Raw genomic sequence first — 19,328 nt, 5'->3', positions numbered from 1 at the left:
CTGAATACTTTGCTCTTAACCATTGCTATGACAGATCACAAAAATGGGCATCATATAAATGTTGTGTTTGTAGTATTTGTAGGTTGGGTGAATGGCCCTAGGGTTGTTTAGAGGCATAAAGAGAAATTGTCCTGGAACGATAACTGCATGCGCTAAAACGAATCCAATTGAAGCAAATGGTCGACACTTGGCATAGATGAGGTTTCTAATATAAGATTTTTCTAGAACTGGAATACAACATGCTCCACTACAATTACACGATCAAACAATTTCGCAAAGATGACGGAATGGACTGAGGACTTGCATGGCTTCTGAAGGTGGACAGATGTTGGCTTCCATTCAATGGATGCAGTTGGAGTAATCAAAGTTGATTATTTTGTGGTCTTTTATGTAACCATAACAATTTTAGATCATTACTGCAATGATGCAGGTAGACAATCTGGTGGCTCAAGCAGCTCTGTCCACATTCACTTGGGTGCACACTGCTGTGCTCGGCGAGACACTCACCATTCATGAAATAACGTGTGCCATTCCTTCCCTTTAATTTGGAAGTTCATGGGGCCCTTGGACATTTGCACCAAGTTGTATCACATCTATATGACATTACTCTCACCACACCTATCATTTGTTACACAAAGGCATTTACTCTAACAAAAATGTCTAGTAATATGCTCCAATCCTCAGAACTTCTGATTGTCCAAGTGGACAGACCGCTTCTCCAATGATGTCTTCAAATAACTATTTTGCATATTAATGCATATGAGACATTCCTTCAAGAAATATCACAATAGACTGGGCACAGATTGTCCTGCAATATATCAAATCTAGTCCAGTCTAATATTTGTAGAGCACTAAATACTCGTGTCTGGGTTAAGTAAGCATGGGCTCAGTTCAAACCAAGGAGGACAGATGAGTTTTTAGGGTCATCCGAAAAGGCCAAATCTATTGGCAAAACCTCAGTTCATCCAGTACGGAGCTCTAGAGTAAGCTGGCTATCTCAGGAAATGACTCGCCCACCTGCCTTTTTACTTACAGCTTTGGGTGCACCAAAAGATGTTTGCCAGAGGATCTCAACACTCTTTTTAGGGTAACACAGTATTAGGTGCTACTTTAGGTAGTCTGGAGCAGTGACAAACAGTGTTTTGTGGGTCAGTTTGAGAACCTTAAATTGCATGCTGGCAGCAATAGAGTCAGTGCAGGCTTTGTCGAGATGTAGAAATATGTGTATCTTTAAGTAGATTACAACCTTCGCTTACCTGAAACTTTTTGACATTTGTTACTGCACACACCAGAAGAAAACTGCCATTGTTGATTTTATGGAACAATTCGATTTATTGGAGTCCGTAATGTCAAAGACACAGCTTTTGCCTTCAACCAACGGCAGGCAGCGTGGTGGGGCTATGAAAGATGGTACACAGCAAAAATGCCTACAACCCAGAGGCTGGCAGTGATGAACGGGCAGTTTTAAACTTTAGAAAAAGAAAGAAAAAGAAGACTAACCAATACAAGACTCCTCTCCCTCCACCCCCGCTCCTGCGCATCAGGTTTACTCAACTATGCTACATATGTCCAAGGTCTGTTCTCAGAGGCAAAGTGTGTGCATACGATGCCATTAGAGCGGTTCTAGGTAGCTTCTGTAGATTACCGGGGGATCGGGTGTTGTATGTGTAGATATTTCAGGCAGGTCACTTCTCTGAGTTCTGATGAAAGTATTCCAATAAAGGGGGCCCACAAGTCTGGGTAAAAGGCAGCTCTGTCATCTACTGCGAAGGGCATACATTCCATCCCCAGTGTAAACCACAATTTGTGCAGCCATGAGACGTGTTCTGGGCTTTTCTCCGTCCCCCAAAGTGAAAGGATTATTTGGCGCTTAGTGCTAAAGCCATTTGACTGCCACAAATCGATCATAAAGGAAAGGTCTGGGGTTGGATAGCCCTAGAATAGCATAAGCAGGGAATCGGGGGATAGTGGTATCGAATACCACATCAATAGCTTTCAGGACCTGCTCCCAAAATCTAGCTAATTTGGGACAATGGCACAAGAAGTGAAGAAGAGAGCTGTCTGCCTGCAGCCCCGCCAGCACTCCTCTGACCGCCCCATATTCCACAGATCATTTTAGAGTATATAACAGCTCTAGCAATGGTAGACTGGTCTTCCGGTGATTGCAAGTGGTGAACCTTCCTCGACAGTTTAAGGTGGTAGGTGGAGCACTAAATAATTTGATTGAGTTGACTGACCATAGAAATGACTTATCAAGTAAACCCCCATAAGTTTAACATTTGCTTTGGTTTGAATACCGACCACTCCCACCCAGATATTTTATGCTCCAGACTACACCTTCAGTAACTAGCTTCCTTCCATCCGTATGGAAGACAACGTTCTCAAATTCTTGGAAAGCCTGAAGACCAACCTCTTTAGATGTGTCTTTGCTCATCTCCCTTTTTTAAGATCAAACTGTCGAGTCCAGCCTTTATTGAACATATTACTATATTTTGACCAACATTCATTTTGATGGATAAGAAATGAGTTACTTACCTGTAACTCCAATTCTCCAACATTGGTATCTTTTATTAAATCACATGCTTGAATAATTCCCCATTGTCAGGCTGGGAATCCCCGGTATATTAAAATAGCACTATACAATGTAAAATATACTGCATACAGTATATAGTGTAGAATGGACTTAGGCCTGAAACAACATAGTATGTTTAGTAACACATCCACCTCATTTAAAATAACCCAAACTTCAGCTGATGAGGTGGAAGCTTAAGCTCTCCTACTCCCCCTAGAGGCCACCATAGCTTAGATTTCAAAGCACAAGTGTGAGAATGAATATGATGAGTCTCTGCCCGCGGAGGAGGGAGGGTTGCATGTGAATTTATACAAGATACAGATGTTGGAGAACTGGAGTAACAGGTCAGTAACTAATTCTACAACACTGCAACTTTTATATATTCATGAGCTTGAATGCTGGAAAAGGAGGAAAGGCGTAAGCAAATATCTTGGACCAACAGACAGAATGAGCATTGCCCATCGTCCCTGGATGCTAATACCTGGATGCGAAGCACTGGTATTTCTTGTTGATTGTAGTGGCAAACGGGTCGAATGTGGGGTGACCCCAATGATTAAAAATGTAGATCAACTGCTTCTAATCTAGTTTCGCTCATGACAATCTGACATTTGCCGACAGAGCGCACCCACCCGATCGTTCTGGGAGCCTGGCAGATGTTCCACAGCAAATTTTATCTTGTGAGAAATGGCCAGGTTCCACTACTGCTGAGCCATTTTTGAAAGGGGTTTGGACGTGTTCCTCCTTGCTTAGTTAATTAGAATATAGACGTTGTGTTGTCCCATCCTGACTAGAACTGGTTTACCAGCTAATCTGGGGAGTAATGCTGGCAAGACTAGTTGAATGGCCCAGAGTTCCAATAAACTGATGTGGAGTTTCCTCTCTGCATCTGGCCTCTGGTTGAAATTTCTTGCATGGGAGCTCCTCATTCCTCCATGGAAGCATCTAGAGAGTATTGTCCTTTCTGTAATCGGCAGAAAAAAGTCCTGCATCTAGATTTGCTGGGGTCCTCCAGTACATCAATGCTTGCTTCAAGCGCCTTGTGACAAGGCCCGTATCTTCCCATGAGCCTTCTCTCGTTTTCAATTGCAAATCCAGTTCTTGCTGGACAGGTCTCATACGAAGCCTGCACAATGGAATGAGGCCTGCACATGATGCCAGAAAGCCCAACAGGGATTTGTATTGCCTCACTGTGACTGACTGTCTTGCAGCAATAGTCTTTGCCACAGGGTGCAGCTTTTTCATCCTTTTCGCTGATGGAAAAGCTTTTCCCAACTGCGCATCGAGTATTGATCCCAGAAATAGATTTTGTCAGGGCCTCCAATGAAGATTTCTCTCTGTTCAGAGTAAGACCCAATCATCGGAAAAGACTGGTGCAGGCCTTTGTACAAGCCTTTAATCCTTCCCTGGATGGTGCTTTGATGAGCCAGTTGTCTAGGTGTGGAAACACCTGGTGACCTTTTCGCCAGAGAAAAGCAGCAATAGGACCAATACAATACGTGAATAAGTGAAGGGTTGATTTTAGCCCAAAAGGGAGGGCCTTGAATTGGTAGTCTTGGCCCGCTACCAAGAAACAAAGGTACTTCCTGTGTTTTCAATGAATAGGTATGTGGAAGTACGCATCCTGCATCATCTATAGGACATCTTCTAAAGTAATCATTAAAAATGACCGTTTCTTTAGGACTTTGGTCACCTACCTCAGATCTAGTATTGGTCTCCATTGACCCTTCTTTTTGATTAGGAAGAACATGGGATAAACCCCTTGGTTTCTTTGTGATTTGGGAACAATTTCTATAGCTCATTTGAGGAGAAGCATGAGAATTTCTATTTGAACCTCCATTGAAATGAAGATGATGATTCTTTTTAAGTTGTCAAACTGGGGGTCTTTAGATAAACTCCAACATACAGCCTGATTGGACAATTTGTATCACCCATTTGTCTGATGTTATGGTATTCCATGCACGAGCAAAAAGGGAAATTCTCCTCCCTCCAACTTCTGAGGACCAGATGTAAAAGGGGGTAGAAGCTGTTTGTCAAACTCTATTCTGACTGTCGTTTTGTGCTTGTGAAGAACCTCTCTTCCTTCCTGAAGACCTCCCATTAAACTATCTTTGGATCCGATTGAAGGAGTATCCTTGATCATATTCAGACTGTCTGAGGAAACTACAAACCCCCCTCACCTCCACACGGATTTAATCCTGCTCTGAAATTTTGTGATCTTCTTGAGCCACAAAAACTAGACATTGCAAATCTGAGATACTGCTAAAGTCCTATCAGTGTCAGTTTTAAGACTTTGCAAACGCTCACCTATATGTTCACTAAAAAAAGTGAGACCATCAAAAGGCTTATCTAGGAACCTAGATTGGACGTCAGTATGGAAGGCTGTAGACTTTAACCAGCGTTGTCTTCTTAGTACAGTACCTCCTGCCAACTGGCGAAAACCTGTTTTCAGAGCATTCACTGCTGCGTCAATAATGAAGGAAGAAGTTACCTCTCCTTTTTTGATAATACTCACAATTTATCTCATATTCTTAGGAATGAGTTTCAGTAATGGAGCAATGTCATGCCATATTTGGTGATCATAATGACCTAGAATTGTCTTTATTGAGGTTGCTGCCAAAGACAAAATTCTTCAGCCCAGATTATCAATGCATTTGCTATTTTTGTCTGGCAGACTAGAAGACAGTGTTATTGGGGTCTTGGTTCTTCTCTGAGCTGCTGAAGAAATGATTGAATCTGGTTTAGTATGACCAGTGAGGCAATCTGGAGCTGAATCCGGTGCCATATATTTTTCTTCAGATGAGGTATCACCGCTTGAATAGTAGCAGGTGTCTTAATTTCAAACCTTCTAATCATACATAATCAGGAATGGGTATGAACTTAACAGATTTCGGAGGTTGCTCTTTAAAGTCATAAAGAAATCATGGTTGATCTAGAGACGTCATTGGTAGGCTGAATTTCTTGGTAGCTCTTTCAATTAATAAATGACATTTAGAGGTATCATCTGTAGGAATCCTTTGAAATTGAACCATCATCATTTATACTTGGGGTAATGATTTCCCGTCCGTTATCAACTTGTCTGGAACCATCTAGTGGAGCTCACCTTCCTCCTCGTATAGCAGAATAAACATCATCCATGTCCTCTCCATGAACAGATCCTGTTGGCATTGGAAGAGGTAGCAGCGATGGCTGTCAAGGAGGGTAAAACGGTAAAGGAGCAGATGGTTAATGTTCCATAATGGGTGTAGCAGGTATCCCCATGTTACGGCTATTACTTGGTTGCTGAGGTAATAACTTGTTGAAAGTATCCATTGTTTATTGCAATATTGATAAAAAGGCCCTCTGCACTTGGACCAGATCTGGTTCTCTATAATATCTTGGTGGTTACTGCCTCATATCAATTTGAGTACTCTCAGACTTACACGCCTGCTGGTAAACATATTTATTGTAAATACTCCTCATTGGCCATTTCTTCCTCTCCAAATTCTTGGACATATCTTACATCAAATTGTCTTGGGCTGTAAGCGGTCATGAGGCATTATCACTAGCCTCTTCTTCTTGATCTGATCGGACTTCAATATTTGAGCTAGAGGTACATTAACCTTTTTGGTTTGGCACTACCTCCCTGGTGCTGCTCACGTCTAATGGCCGACATGAGGGAGGGCCCCCTGTAATCCCCCAGTGTAAAGCACCAGAGGTGGTTTTTCTTCCCCCTGGGCGAGACGCGGAAGGCTTTCCGCGTCTCCTCTCGCCCCCTCTCCCACCCATCTGTGATGTCAGCATGCCGCGAGGTGCTCCGTCATCACTGATTTTCCCACCAGAGCCGAGGACAGCCGCAGGGAAGGCCGCGCTCGAATCCGATGGGGAAAATCGGGCCGATAACAGCCTCCCCAGCTTTCAGGGAGGCCTCGTTTGAAAGGGGAGAGTCTCCCCTTTCAAACGAGGCCTTCTTAAAAAGGTTTCCTGGCTGTGGATCGCGGCAGCGCTGCGATCCATGGCCAGGAAACACCACTAGATACCAGGGATGTCTGGGGGGGGGTGGGGGGGGGGGGGGGGGGGAGGGTCTGCGCCTCGTAGGAATGGGCGACACCCCCCCCCCCCCCCCCCATAAGGCCACATTTTTTTTAAATTTCTTTGTGGGAAAGTTGTGGGATCACCGGGCTGACACAAATTTCCTACCACCCAGCTTTCCCCACCCAAGTGAGGAACCATTTTTATGGGGAGACCTGGGGGAACGCTAGGTGGTAGGAAATTCGTATCAGCCCGGTAATCTCACAACTTTACCACAAAGGAATTTGAGAAAAAAGTGTTTTATATGCTACATTTTAGGTTTGCAGGGGATTCTGGGTAGGAAAAAGTTGAGGAGTCCACGCAAGCCGTACCTCCCTGGACTCCCCCGGGTGTCTAGTGTTCAGAAATGTATAGGTTTGCTAGATTTCCCTAGGTGCAGGCAGAGCTAGGGTTCAAAAGCTACAGCTCGGCACTTTGCAAAAAAAGGGTCTGTTTTGACTGTAAAAATGTAGTGTTTCCACGTTGCGTTTTGGGCCGTTTCCTGTCGCGGGCACTAGGCCTACCCACACAAGCGAGGTACTGTTTTTAATTGAGAGACTTTGGGGAATGCGGGATGGGTGGAATTTTGTGGATCCACGCAGATTCAGAAATTTCCACCACAGAAATGTGAGGAAAATGTGTTTGTTTTTTTTAACAAAAATTGAGGTTTGCAAGGGATTCTGGGTAACAGAACCTGGTGAGAGCCAGACAAGTCACCCCATCCTGGATTCCCCTGGGTGTCCTGTTTTTAAAAAAATGTATAGGTCTGCAAGGTTTCCCTAGGTGCTGGCAGAGCTAAGGTTCAAAATCTACAGCTAGGCACTTTGCAAAAAAAGGGTCAGTTTTGACTGTAAAAATGTGCTGTCTCCACGTTGCGTTTTGGGCCGTTTGCTGTAGCGGGCACTAGGCATACCCACACAAGTGAGGTACCGTTTTTATACAGACACTTTCAGTGAATGTGGGGTGGGAGGAATTTTGTTGATCCACGCAGATTCAGAAATTTCCACCACAGAAATATGAGGAAAATGTTTTTTTTTTTTTTTTACAGAATTTGAGGTTTGCAAGGAATTCTGGGTAACAGAACCTAGTGAGAACCAGACAAGTCACCCCATCCTGGATTCCCCTGGGTGTCTAATTTTCAAAAATGTATAGGTTTGCTAGGTTTCCCTAGGTGCCGGCAGAGCTAAGGTCCAAAAACCACAGCTAGGCACACTGCAACAAAAGGGTGAAAAAAAAAAAAGATGTGCCCATAGGGCATTTTGGGCCATGTGTTGTCGCGGGCACTATGCCTACCCACAAAAGTGAGGTACCATTTTTACCAGGAGACTTAGAGAAACACAGAATAATAGAACAAGTGTTTTTGCCAATTGAATTTCTTTGCATGTATCCCTTCCAAATGTAAGACAGTGTGTAAATAATAATTAATTTTCAAAAATGCCCTCTAATTCACATGCTGGTATAGGTACCCACATATACTGAGTTGTGCAAATAAACACTGTTTCTAAACTCCATATGTTGCTCCCATTTCGGAAATACATAGTTTTCCTTGATACCTATTTTTCACACATTTTATTTTACCTAGTGAATTGCTGTATACGCGGTACACAATGAAAAACCATAGCAAGGTGCATCTTAGTTATTGTCTCTGGGCACTTTGGATTATTGGTGAACCTACAAGTCCTATATACCCCACCCACAATAAGGCTCCAGTGGACATAACGGTATATTACTTGTAAAAATCAGTCATACTTAGAAGAAGTTACAGGTGAAAATGCAGACACAAATAGCATTTCTTTTCAACTTATTTTCAATGTTTTAAATTGAACTATTACTTTATATAAAAAAAACCTTGAAGGATCAACACAAATGAACCCTTGCTGAATTCAGACTTTTGTCTGCATTTAGGAAATGTATAGTTATCTGGGATCCATTATTGGTTTTACACCAATTTCTAGCACTAACTGAAAGGAGATTGAAAGCACCACAAAAAAAAAAAAAAAAAAAAAAAAAAAAAAAAAAAAAAAAAAAGGCTAATTTCCCACAAAAATGCCCAAACTGTGCAGAAAATTTTGGCTTTCTAACAAAAGTCTGCCTGTTCCTGAAAGCTGAGAAAATGGTGATTTTATCACTGCAAACGCTTCATTGATACCATTTGCAGGGAAAAACAGACGCTTTCTTCTTCAGCACTTTTTTCCCCATTTTTTCACCAAAAACCCAAAATGTTGCTGTATTTTGGCTAATTTCTGGGTCCCCTCCAGGGGATCCACAACCCCTGGGTACATTTAGAATCCTCAGGAGGTTGGGAGAGAAGGACGCAAATTTGAACTGGATACCTCATGTGGACAAAACGTTACAGGGGCCTAAGCGCGAGCTCCCCCAAATTACCAAAAAAGGCCTCAGCACTGGGAGGTGGGGGAGTGGGGGAGGTGGGGGAGTGGGGGGGGGGGGCAGGGGGCTAGGGGGGGGGGGGGGGTGCGGGGCAGCAGTTAAGGGGTTACGGGTGAAAAAACATCTATTTTTTTGTTGACTGTGTGGCTCTCACCGGTGATGTCGTCGACAGTATTGTCATTGTCGATGGTAATGGTCATCAGTGTGTTAGCGTCGACTATATGTTCCGTGTTGAAAGTGCAGTCATTGACTGGATGGGCGATGTCAAAGTCGTCAACAAGGTTTACTTTGAAGATGAGTCTTTTGAAAATGTCTTCTTCACAACAGGTAGATCCTCTCTATAGCACTAAGAGGCCTACTTATCTGGTTTGTTACCAAAGGAGGTGGCTGCAAACGCTGTACCAAAAAAATCATGCTCAGGAAACTGTACAAGTCTCCTCTTATCCGCTGCCTTCGTAGAAGTGCCTGGAGGGGCATTTTTCATGGAACCCTCTCCTTTAGAAGAAGGAAAATTCTCTTTGACCAGAAGGAATAATGCCCGCCTCCTTTCTCTAACCTCAAGTGTTTTAGTTGAGAAAGACTTACAAATATTGCATTCTGATGGCTTATGCATTGGATAATGGCAATAAATACACCCAGCGTGGGGGGCGCTAGAGGGTGCACAGTGACACTGCTGTGCTTTAGTGCAGCTCCGCCGGACAGAAACCCATACGTCAACAATCCTGCATCCCCCGCACCAAAAAAATAAGTATAAACATCAGGGCGAGTACGTGAAACCTTGGAGGCTGTTGACGACGCGTGCAGCTGCTGCCAACACCACTGATTGCTCTAAAAACCGGCGGAGCCGCGAACTCGGCCCTAGATCACAAAATTACGGCCTGACGATCCAGCTGAGTGACGATACACGGGAGACGGGGACGGGCTGCGGCTAGCATTGGCGGTGGACTGCGAGGGCTCGTGTCACCACCCGGCGCCCACCCGAGGGACCTGACGCCCGGTGGCTGAAAGAACAAGGGGCAACAGAGGTGGTCGTCATTACCCTTCCGACGCGGCCCCGAGGCCTCCGGATTGAGGTGGCCCCACATCGGAGTATTGTCGCATTAAGAGTGATCCGTCCAGGAACACTGGAATGTGTCCGTGGAGGGCCCACTGCCCCTGAGGTAACCGGGGTGCTTCGTGGCACGCTAGCGGAGCGTCTGGGTGCTGGAGGGGGAGCGTCGTGGCCCGCTCTCACTGCCGGAGCTTGCACTTGGGCCACAGACCCCCCACACTGAACACTAACCCTTAAACCCAGGCTGCAGGGAGGGCCGACACATCAAAGAAGGCGAGCCCCCTCACCGCGGCTATTATTACAACTGCAGCACGATCGTCAGGAGTGACACGAGCAACGCTGGCAGGCTGAAGAAGCACGCTGGCCTTCCCTGCTCACCCGCAGCATCAAGCCCACACTGGACAGGCCCTATAGCGGAGGCGGACGCGCGCAAACCTCCTCTCTACAGTACAGCCCCCACATCAGCGTGGCACGCATCCAACAAGCGAGGGAGATGCATCCTGCCTTTACCCTAGCTGAAATCCGCTGACCAATTAAATCGAACAGCGCACAAGGGCTCTCTGCTGAAAGCGAGGTCCGCCTGCTCTCCTGGCCCGCCGGGCCGCGAGGAGACCCCTAGCTCCCTGGAGCCGACTTGGTACCCACCATGAGGTGGCCTAACACCTGTGCACTGAACAAACGGCTCTCCCTGACAGCGCAGTGTGGGGTAAGCTCAGATACACGCAAATCTCTAACTGACTGGGGCACGCGCTTCCCTCATCTACATACACTCAATGTGAGTAAAGGACACAAAATGGGCAAAACTGAACGCGGCCAGCCTCGTCTCACATTCAAGCCCCGCAGGTCCACCAAATCACAACAGCAGGCCACCTCTGATTCAGAAATGGACACCCCCACGGATAGTCTGTCAGCAATTGAAAAAACGGCAAGATACATAGCTTGAATTTAAGAATGGATCACATGTCCACCAAACTGGACAAACACGCACTCCGCCTGGGGGAAGCAGAAACACTTATATCAGACGCTGAGGATGGCCTGTAACAAATGACCACCAAAACACTAGCGATAGAGAAGGTACTAGCTGTAATACAGGCCAAAAATAAAGACTTGGAGGTCCGATCAAGACGGAACAACCTACGGATCACGGGCGTTCCAGAGTCCACCAACACCGGCCCGCTTGAACCATACATTGAGAATCTGCTCCGGACAATTTTTGGGGCCGACCAATTGTCACCCATGCTTATAGTGGAGCGCGCACACCGCTCTTTGGTGACCCGCCCTCCACCGGATACTCCACCACGCCCCATAATCATGCAGCTACTCAACTATAGAGACCGTGACACTGTTTTACGTTTAGCCAGAGAACAAGGGAACATAATCCATGAAGGGAACTCTCTGGCTTTCTATCCAGACTTCCCTGCAGCAGTGCAAACCGCGACAAAAGAGTATCAACCAGTGAAGCGGATCTCTTGGCGGAAAACGTCCCCTACGTGATGCTGTACCCAGCGCGACTCCACATTGACCTAAATGGCAAGTCGAAGACTTTCACCACTCCACAGTCCGCAATGGACTATCCAAAGACTCTCAAACTGAAAAATCGAACATCTACCAGCCCTGCGGATGATGACAGTGATAGCTCTTTGCATGCTGCTACGGAGTGAGAAACTGTTCCTATCAAGCCTATTACAGACGCCAAGCATTGGAGTCTGGTGGTGTCCTGCCGTGCAAACCGGACACAGACTATATCTCACTCATGCCCCCCGGTCCTTGCCATCTGCCATGAAGACCTGAACTCTGGCCACGCAGATAAGATTCCTGTTATTATATTGTGCATGTCATGACTTCTCTACTTTCTTACTGTTGGTGATAAGCGGGGGGTAACTCTACTCTCACTATTGTTTTTTCCCTCCACCTCCCTCTTCACCGGGAGGCTACCTGCACTCCAGCGCTCCCCGACGGGTGTTCCCCACAACTGGGTGCAGCTCAGTTTCACTTCAGGGTTTTCTTCTGGGTGGTTTGGGATGGCTTTGGCATGTTGGGGCTGCTGAAGTGGGTGGGAGGTGTGGGGGGTGAGGGGAAACTGAGGGGCTTGTTTAAGCAGCAGCAAGTTACTCACATAACCAACTACAGACAGAGCAGAGCTACACAAAAGCATTGGTGCTGTATGCACAAATTGACCTTTCACGTGCCGCACACAGATAGAAAAAAGATAGTTTGCTTGACATGGAACGTGCGTGGGCTTAACTCGCCCAAGCAAATACGCCACGTGATTGCATACTTGGATCGCCATGAGGTAAAAATTGCCCTCATCCAAGAAACACATCTGACACACCAGAATGAGGAACACATTTGATCAAAATGGGCTAGGTATCCACTGGCCTCATCCTACTCCTCATATGCTAGGGGGGTTCTCACGCTTGTCAAAAAAACCCTGCCATTCACTGTGATTAAAAGCTGCACAGACGATGAAGGTCGCTATGCCATAACTCACGGTAAAATGGCAGCGGTGCTCGTCACCCTGGTAAATGTCTATGATTCCAAAATGGACACCCCTTAGCTGTATGAAAATATAGTATCCATATTGAGGGACTACCCAACAGCCACAATAAAATGGGGGGGGGAGAAGACCTCAATACTCACCTAGACACAGGCAAGGATAAGTCAAGTGGCATGGGCGGGCAATAACCTAAAGCGGCCAGGGTCATTATCGACGGGATGTTGGAGCTATGTTGACAGATGTATGGTGCCTGCGACACGCAGACACGTTGGAGGGGACATGTTTTTCTACAACATATGGTAGCTGGTCGCGACTAGACTACTGGATAATGAGCGAGTCGGCAACAATGTGGGTCTCTGAGGACACAGTTTGACCATAACCCGGTCATGCTTACACTCCACATTCCTCAAACAGTTAGTTGGCAGTACACGTGGCGGTTTTGCTCAGAGGCGCTGCTAGACCCGCTCTATACGTACACCATTCACGAAGCCATTGTCCAATACTTTGGGCAGAACAAAGGGTCTGTGGAAAGCGCAGCAACCCTCTGGGAGGCCTTCAAAGCCACGATCCGCGGCGTTTGTATTAGTACGACTGCGGGAATACTGAGGGACATTCACGGTCAGCTGACCATAACTGAAAATACCTTAATCGATTAGAAAAGGAACTTGCGAGGTACCCCAACACTCTACTCCTTGCACAAATCAAAGAATCAATACTGAAGTATAATGACCTCGCAGATGACGAAATATGATATCTGTCACGAAGACACATTGCCCGGGCATACAGGGAGGGTGGCAGGCCAGGCCACAACCTGGCGCGCAGGATAAAAGCTAGGGAAGACAGGCATACCATCACCAAAATCACTGACTCATCCGGCGTAGATCATTTCACCACACAAGATATTGCCTCGCAGTTTAAACAAACCTACGAAGACATATACAAGTTGTGGACCAGTGCACCTACTGCAGACATAGACGAGCATCTGTCGGACATTGCTCTTGCATGGCTCTCCGACGGCCAACGAGAACACCTGTGCCAACCGATAACTGCAGAAGATATCTGTACAGCGATCAAGACCCTCCCTAACAAAAAAGCGCTAGGCCCAGACGGACTCACCTGCGAGTTCTATAAATCATTCGCTGAGGAGTGGACTCCTCATCTGCTTGAAATGTTGGGCACGCTCCCTTATCTGAGGTGGCAAGCAAGCGCGGGTGGGGCTGGCGACTCTCACATTAGACTATCGCAAGGGGGTCTTTAGTGTGCCTGATATGCACTTGTATTATCTCTGTGCTCTAGCTCAATATGCTCACTACTGGTATACCACACACAACTTTATCCCACACGTCGCAGTGGAAGATGGCGATGCACACCCCATTCCACTGAGATCCATACTGACTCACACGAACAGGTCCAAAATTAACCCCATTGACACCACTGTCGCGGTCTGGCAAGCGCTTGGCGGCGAAACTGCCTGTGTACTCCCTTTGATGCCACTGGCATGTCACGCGGGTGCGTCCGTAATGCATGAAGCGGGAGCCATGCGTGCCCAAACGATGGCAGGGATTGACCGAATACAGGACGTCTTTCCCAATGGCACATTCTTAACACCTACAGATCTAAGCTATATACGCAATCAAACGCCATTATTAACGTTCACTATGCATAGGCTGGAGAAAGCACTCCAGGCCTATTTCCCCTAATTTCCCTTCGAACCAACGAAGCTGCAGACTCTACACACCTTGCTCATTAGCCCCACGAGAAGCAAACTGGTAACTAAATTATATAGGGCAGCTAAAGAAGAAACACCGCTACCTCATAATAACAGTATGGAGCAATGAAATAAGAAATTAGATTAGCAGATTACACAATTTCAAGTTACTTTTCAGATCACTTTAATGATACTTTTTCTCCTCTGTGTGATATGCCTAGATATCACACTGGGACATGTCCTAGAGGAAAGGTGAGTAAATCTGTTTTTGGATATCTGCAATTTCTTAGAGTTTCATACAATCAACTCCACGCTTACAGCAATTTTCACAAGAAAGCAGTTCAATGCAGCCCTATGGGAGAAAACAATGTTATTGACTTAACGGTAAGTACTTGGGTTTGGGAGTTGTTTTTCTGGGGTTAGAACCAGGGTTCCCCCAAGGTCGAGGATGCACTCACAAAGCACCCTCACTGGCACTAGGGCGGCCGGGTGCTGAGGTCCAATGTTATCCAATGGGGGATAGGGGGCCTCTGGATGGTGGCTGCTCACAAGCAGGCAACAAGGTTGTTGGAGCAAAGCTCCTGGATTTAGGCTCAGTGCAAAAGGGGTTCAGAGTTTGCACACAAAGTGCACCCACAGTGGCTCTGGGGCAGCCGGGTGCAGGGTGCGGTTTAGGCATCTGGTGCCCTGTAACTTTTAATGCAGATTTCCGGTTTTGGTTTTTAGCTGCAGGCTTGGTCCTGGAAGTCGTCCAGGATGAACCAACAGCTAGGCAGGTACGTTGGAGGGCTTGGAGACATAGGTACACCTCCGGTCCTCTTCTCCAGGGCGCAGGGCGGCTGGATGCAGGGGTGTCTTTTGAGGTCGGATTTCACCTTACCGGGCCACTTACGGTTGGGGGGGGGGGGTCTCTGTGCGGAGGCTGCAGGGGATGTCGGGAGTCCTGGAGGTGTCAACCCACGGTGGACTCAGACTCTGGAGTGCTGGGGGACTTCACTTGGACACGGGCCGTAGGCGTCTGGTGCAGTTGTGGTTCCAGGTGTTGGGTTTCTTTGTCCTCAGCAGGCTCGGAGTCTTTCTTGGCTGCTTCTTGTGAACAGAGCTGATGTTCACAGGAGATCCGGTCTTTGTGGAAGGCAGTCAGTCCATCTATAAGATGGACCATAAACCTGAGCTAACATAACCTTTGTTTTTAAATCCTTAGCCTTTTTATCCTCGTTGCCCTTAGCTTCCAATTCCTGACGTTCATAATACTGAGCCATAGTCAAAAGAGAGACTGGCGAAGACTTAGTCCATGAACTCTCGCTGGCCTTTAGGCGACTAGCTATTCCTGGCAACATGTTCGCGACAAATTTGTCGACGAACAGATGCCTGCCCGTGTCATCTGTCAATGACTGGCCACTAAAGTCATGGAATGTCTCTTCAAAACGTGTAAAGAAATCAGAAACAGACTCATCTGGTTTCTGCTTACAAGACGCTAGCATAGTCCAATCTATCTTTTTAGGAGGTATGAGAGTTTTCTACTTAGTTATTATAGCCTTTTGGAGGGTTAATATTTCTTGTTGCGGTTTCTGTGCAGGTTCCCTTTCTGCATCTTTCCTCTCTATTTCCTTCCAAATATCTCCAAAAGCTGCACGATCATCTACTTTATGAATAGATCTCCACATATCAGGAGGTAAAATAGGCACAAAAATATCAGGCAAAGTCATAGTGCAAGAACTAATAGCTCCTTCAACTTCTTCATAAAAAGCAGCTGGATTTTTCCGCGGGTCAGGCAAAGCAGCTTTAGGAGCCATGACATCCGCTCTACTCCAAGGGGTATAGACCCAATTGTAAACAAAATATCCCTTCGCATCAGTTGAATCTTTATCATCATCTGTACCCGCACCCCTAGGAGGGACATACAAAGGCGCAGCTTCACGCATTGGTTTCCCATGAACTACAATATCCTAATCTGTCCCTGGATCTCCATCCGGTGGCACGGGGGTCTGAACTGTTTGTTCAACTGTAGCATCTGCCTTTTTCTCCTCTCGCAAACGGAATACATCAGTTCGTAGTTTAACCACACGTCTAATTAAATCGGCCACCTGGGAAGGGAGAAAAAGACCGTCACTCAATCGTTTATGATCATTTTTTATATCAACAGGCTCTAATTCTTTGTTATGTTTCCTGAACCTTACAATTACTTCTCCAGTAAACGACTCTGTAAAATATAACTGCTCTGACTCTGGCCATTGCTGAAAATTTGCTATAAGATCTGGAGCGTAAGTGTCACCACAAGCTGCTTTTCAGGCATTAGATCTAAGAATGGCCGCACGATCAGCGAGTCTATCGTTTAGCATCTGATTCTGTCTTTCCCTGATCTGAGAAAGAATTGTCATCATCAGAATCAACCTCGGGGGCAGAGGGAAAAGTACATGGAGGAGGAGAACGATCTAATAGGAATTAATCGTCCTGAGGTTTATTAAGCAGAGGATAAAGGGGGCGCCGGACAGGGTATTGGCCATTTACCTGTAAACAACGCTCCCTATCCGCTCTCTCTTTTATTTCCTTCATTTCTTTATTTCTCATCTCCAGCGCTTTCGCATAGATATTTGTTCGCTGTTCTTTTTCTACTAAAGCTTGCTCTTTCCTCACTCTTTCACGCGCTTCTTTATCCCACATTCGCACACAGTCGAATATATCTGGTCTACTTTTGCGCTCAAACACACATCGTTCCACATACTGAATTTTTCTAAGATCAAATGACCCATTTATTTGCCATCGCAAATCAGGATCCTTGCTGGTATATTTATTCCATAGTGCACTATACATTATGGAAGAAACACAGTTTTTAATGTACATATACCCATTTGGTGACCCCTTAAGGGGGAGCCGGCTGATTCTGTTCTAGATCCATATTGGTACCTCCAAGAAAGCAACACATCCTACGAAGTGTGCTTGAAACAGGCATGCCAAAAATGTTATAGCATATATAATATTATAACAAAGTAGTACTTAACAGAATTTGTAACGTTCAAGAATACAAAAATTAGAGAGAAATCTCATTACCTGCCTATATAAATTGCAATTTATATATATACCCAAACAACGCCAAGATTTTGACCAAACAAACAAACGACCTTACCAAACAGAAGTCTCCAGCCTCCAACTGCCAAGCTCTGAATCGACCAAATGGTCTCTGCACGATGAACGCCAGAAGGGATCTCATTCGGGGACTGGCACCACCTGGAGGGTCAAATCGGAAAAATCGGAAAAGCACTTCGGTCTGCTAAGACAAGGGTCTCCTCATGCAGTGTACAGCCTTAGCGAAATTCCAAACCTCCGTCGAGACCACTCCTTCGGGCATCCGAGTCGCCGATGAGCCCCGCGTTGGGCGCCAATTTGTAGAGGTGGACCTTACCAAGGCCTACCGGTGCAAGGGTTCACCCTTCTTTGCGCACTAGTCCTTGGACCAACAAAGGAGATTGGCACAGAAGCTGTAATATCAAAACAATAGTTTATTAAAACCTTAGTGGAACTACATCTATACAAAACCCTCAGGCAATGTATGAGGTAGTTCCAGGAGTACAGAAACCATGGGCCTTTTATACCCACTTTGTAGCTGAGTAAGCATGAGAGCTCAAAAGGAGGTGGTACAAGTATACACAAGAATAGCTATTCACATATATGGAGTAACACAAAATACTTAGTCAACAAAGTGGGAGGGGTGATGAAGTTGCTGACATCAGTTGAAATAGCCTGACAGTTACATACTAGGACAGGTGCATTCAGCTACATGTCTTTCTGAGCATGTGCAAGGCTCTGACTCAGTGCTGAAGGAGTTAACTGTAACAGATGACACAAGCAGAATACAAGGGCAGGCAATAGTGAAGAGGGAGAAAGCACATGGCTAACTAAAATGGCTGCCACAAACAAAATGGCTTCAGCTCATGCTAACAGTGATCCCTGCCAACTTCAGTTATTCCTCTGCCAAAAGGCCAGAGGAAATGAGTGTCGCGTCTACTCTCTCTCTCTCTCTCTCCCCATCCTGCTATTGCTGGGTTGCATCTCGTATCCCCAGAACCTCCTGGTGCTGTTTAACCTATTGACCTTGTGTCCCCCTCTACGCCCCACAATAAGTTAGTTTCTTGGACTGTTGCCGGAAAAGCGTCTATACTATCCTGCCTCGAACGGGGCCATTCATTGATAAATTTAACATCTGTATTTTGCAGGAGATCTGGTCCTTCGCCCCCATTTCGCTCCGGCTTGTTATTTTCTCCCAGGCTGCAATCTCTTCTGGAAATGGCAGACCATCAGTGGGGTTATCAATCTGGATAAAAACTACCTTGCTTGTGTGGCCAAAAGAGATTGACCTGAACTCCCCAGACGTTATGTGTGTTAGTTTGCTGTTTCCCTCTTGTGCCCCAGATCTTATATATAATATATAGTAGGCGGGGGTAGCAGAGCCGAAGTGCAAGTTATAGACCTGATTGATTCACATATGGCAACCTCACCAGCTGGATACTTCAGGGTTGTGACTTTAGCTGTAAATATGAGCCTCTTAGGATCAATTTCGAGGTTCTTAATGGTGATGAGGATCAAGTTCGGGCAATTCTTGGTGTCATCCCCTCCCACCCCCCAGTTAAAAAATGGCTAGCTGCTGTGTTACAATTGAATGCTTTTACACTTAATAATGGTCTCTGAGGGAAATCCAGTTCAGAGAGAGAGGTGAGACACATGTTACAACCGTTCTCATTGCTCTAGCCTCTTTGATTACATCTTGCTGGATGTTAGATTGTGGCCTATAATGATTGCAAAAGAGTCAAAAGCCTGGCGCACACCCTTCATTTTAAATCTTAAAGTTTCAATCGTTATTTTATTCAAGTTCGGCGTGCATGCACCCGTGACGGTGCTCCATTCCTTTAGCACTTCAAAAAAATGACAAAATGGTGACTCGCACATGCGAAACACAAACGGTTTGCACAGCCTTCTGCACATGAGTGTTCCTTTTTATTTCACCAATAATTTTCCAAATTCATCCATCACGCCAAAGGAATGAAACTTCTATATATTTTAGCATATT

At 45.9% G+C, this 19,328-nt stretch overlaps 1 protein-coding gene across 5 annotated transcripts in view; it reads right to left on the bottom strand.

The window, feature by feature from the left end:
• The window catches only part of CCAR1 (cell division cycle and apoptosis regulator 1), a 2,209,777-nt gene that overhangs the window by 2,131,624 nt on the left and 58,825 nt on the right, over positions 1–19,328 (bottom strand). The window lies entirely within an intron of this gene.

Source organism: Triturus cristatus, chromosome 1_2, assembly GCF_964204655.1.
Source record: "Triturus cristatus chromosome 1_2, aTriCri1.1, whole genome shotgun sequence".
NCBI classification, from domain to species: Eukaryota; Metazoa; Chordata; class Amphibia; order Caudata; family Salamandridae; genus Triturus; species Triturus cristatus.
The sequence above is the reverse complement of the archived record's forward strand: the minus strand, read 5'-3'. Positions and strand labels throughout refer to the sequence as shown.